Source organism: Corvus brachyrhynchos, unplaced genomic scaffold, assembly GCF_000691975.1.
Source record: "Corvus brachyrhynchos isolate BGI_N302 unplaced genomic scaffold, ASM69197v1 scaffold83, whole genome shotgun sequence".
NCBI lineage: Eukaryota > Metazoa > Chordata > Aves > Passeriformes > Corvidae > Corvus > Corvus brachyrhynchos.
In genome coordinates, this window is record NW_008238464.1 from 2,042,976 (window position 1) to 2,046,595 (window position 3,620).

Sequence of the window (3,620 nt, forward strand, 5' to 3'; positions counted from 1 at the left end):
TTGCACCCCGGTGGCGGGGTTTGGCCCGCCGAAGTTGGGTTCGGGGTGGGTTTTTTCCGCTCTCTTCCTCCTCCTCTTCGTTTTCCTCCTCCTCCTCCTCCTTGCCAGGTACCCTGGGGTGGCCCAATAGCACCCCGGCTCACCAGCACCTCACTCGTGTTAAGCACCGTGATGTTTGGCAGAGAAACACTGGGGAGAAATCGTGACATTTATTTTGCGACGGGGCCGTGGCCCTGGTTCTCCGTTCTGGAGTCAGCAGCCCGGGGTGCTCCCAGGGGCTCTCTCCACTGCCCAGGGGTTGGTGTGCGTTAAGGCCTTTTTGCACCAATTCCTTCTTAGATAAACTGCACCTGTGCAAGTCTCCATGTCCATACATGTACACCTAGACCTTCACAGCCGATTAAAAGTCCCTGGATTGCACGAAGCCTTTAAAAAGGAATGATTTCTGGTTAAAAATAAAAGTACCAATCATCAGCATTTGCCACCCAAAGCGAGTAAGATGCCTCGCACTGTCCATCTAGCCTGTGTGAGGCACCGGCTTGTGATATCTGGCCAGCCAGGGGAGGCAGGCGCTTCTGATTTGTAGTTGCTGAATCACATTAAGAGAGGTTAACACACATTAAATACTTTCCAGAATACTGAGCTTTTCAGCTAAGAAGTGAGTAGCTGCCAGAGAAGTGCCATGTCATCGCAGACAGGGAGAAGAAATGTGCAAAATCCGTGATGAAAAGAGGGGGCTATTCATGCAACAGCGCCAACGCGAATATCTGCAGAGCGATCCCACACTGGGAGATCCCTGCTCTTGGAGACCAAGCCAACCCAGCTGGCAGCTGGCTAGGGCACCCTGACGTGCATGACACCCTGGCAGCCCAGAGCAGTGCTCAGGCTCAAGTATTTATGCAGGCTTCTTGTCTGGTTTTGTGACTGTGTGTTATTCCTTCCTGAGTTAGCTTGATTTAATTTAGGGTTGGTAACCCTGCACAGGCTGCAGCGCAGCTTTGGCTGCAGCGTAGGCACACTCCAAGGGAAAGGTTTGAAAACCCGTTGCAGTTTGTACGCCACTTTCGGCAAGTCATCTGAAAGTCCCAAGCCACTTCACAGCTGCTTCTGTTCCCTTGCACAGCCAAGGTGGTGCTGCCTCCTACTGCCAGAAGTCCCCCGACCCTCTGGATGTGGCACATCTTCAGCCTGGAGTGACACACGGGAGCTCGCTCCTGTAACATCTGTCTCCTCAGCTTCCCCAGGGGGATGGAGAAGGATGTGTCCCGGTTGGGAAGACTTGTGGCACCCCCTGCCTAACCAGAGGAAATGAAGATGAAAATGAAAAAAACTCAGGGCAGTTCAGATGCCAGGCTTGGTACAGTATTAATGGACACATAAACCCACCTGAAAACAAGTTTTTTGTCAGCTGGGGTAAAGCTTACCACAGCAGAAGGTTGAGACTGGAAAGCAGGTAACATTCTCAACAAATACATTACTTATGTGTGAAGGAGTGAAGGGCAGCATATTTATGCTGACCTTTTCAAGCCACAGCCTGTGCTGCCTCGCTCTTCTTATTTTAAGGGAGGTTGTGCAACCCCCATTGCAGCATGGCCCCAAGGCAGGCTTAGGCTGCCTTTATGGATTACATCACTAGAAGTGGGACCCCCTTTACATCAGCACTGGAATTGACCCCAGGTCATTGTATAAAGAGCAAGGTGGACTGCAATGCTCACAAGTGGTAGGTCAAGTGTGGAAACTTGGAAGCAAAATTCCATAGGCTAAATTCATCATCCAAACTGAGATCAATAGAAAATGTAAACAAACAGCATGAACAGCACTGAGTGAATTAAATTTCAAAGAGTAATACACAATGATAGGCAGTATGTTTTATGTTTTTAATATGTTTTAACACAAAAAGTTATTATTTTTCTTTTACATTTCTTGCATGTATATCATTATCATGGTGTTCTTTTCTTTCCCATCATGGCCATGATTCTCCTCTCATGCAGAGCAGAGAACATCAAGACTAATTGCATTGAAATTAATGTCAATTCAAAATCCCAGCTGCTTTGCTTATCTGCCATGGTGCTCGATGTTTCCCCTTTGTTCTTCTGACCCTGGTAGCATTTTTGAAACTCCTTGTATGCGAGACCTCACCTACAGGTTAACCTTCCACCCCTAATTTTGCTTCCTCTATGATGTGCCTGGCTGGGCTCCTCTGCTGACTCCTCAGTGTAACACCGTGGTTGGTCCCTGTGGCTGGAGCATCCTCTGTGCTTATTCATCCTGTGTGTCTTATTCATTCAAGTCCTTCCCTCCTGCCAGCCACTGAATAGTAACCTCACCTGCTGCTTTCTTACTTAGAAGTGTCCCATCTATCTCCAGTGGGTTCCATGATTGAAACCGTAACACAGAATTTCAGGACAGTGACGGAAGAAAACCCTTCCCCATTGCCTATTGCGACCAACCCACAGTTTTCCCCTGTCATCCCTTGCTGTGTGACTTGTCAACATATTTTCAACTCCTGTAGGTAATGAAACCTGCCTTTTTATGAAAGCATGGCATTATATAAATAAAAATATGCTGTGTGCTATCTAATCCTGCTTGTTGTACATATATTTTTAATGATTCATATAGACGTTGCTTGCCCCTTCATTGTGCTCTTTCCTCTGTTAACAACTCTTTATTAAGAATAAGCAAGCAACTGTGCCCAGTCAAGCAGACTTTGTAAGAAGAGCCAAAGGCCCAGGAACAATATGTAATTCAAATCCCTCATATAAAGATTGCATGTAACAGGAAAGCTGAACATCATCTTAAAAGTTGACATTTCCCTCTTCTCAGACTCTCTGTCTTAAGCGTGGCATAGCAACTGCCTGAGGAAGAGTAAAGATAATTTTAATGTAACATAAAATAAGGGGGAGGTGAGAAATACTACATTCTTAGTCAACATCCTCTATGCAAAATACCACTATAGTATCTCTTTGGTATGACCTACCTTTAAGACATGAACCCAGCAAGAAATTAATTCTCAGTGAATTCATAAGACCGTAGCTGAATGCTTTCGAAGAAGAGAAGAATTCTGGAAGTGGCTGGTGTAGGAAATGCCTTAGCATTAGTACAGTGTGTCTCAGGAACAAGAATTTTTACATCTTGCCCCACTTGTGACACACCAATGCAGAGTGGTGGGACACAGGCAGAACCTGCTTTTTGCCTGTGAATTTCAGTGGTTGCCTGGGGTAGCCTCACAGCCGTGTATGTGCAGCGTGGTCCAGGATTAGACAGTGCATGTCACATCTTGCGGTTTCAGGGACAAAGTGGGGGCTGTTACATCTCATCACATCTCTTCAGTAAATCCATGCCTGCTCTTGTCCCAACAGTCTAATCCATCAGCAATTCCTTCAGAGGGCACTGCTGCATTGCTTGGCAGGGAGGATTACCAAGCACAGTCACACATTTCTTGGTGTGTGATACACTTCTACCTCTCACTGCAGGGCAGTACTCCCAAGGCAGCTCTGGTAACTGCTCTGAGCCCTTGTATAGGCTGTGACAGGACATATGTGGTTCGTCGATGAGTGTTTGCATAACACCTAGACATGACTCTCTTCCATGAGAAGAAAAGCCAAGAAGCATTAGTTAGT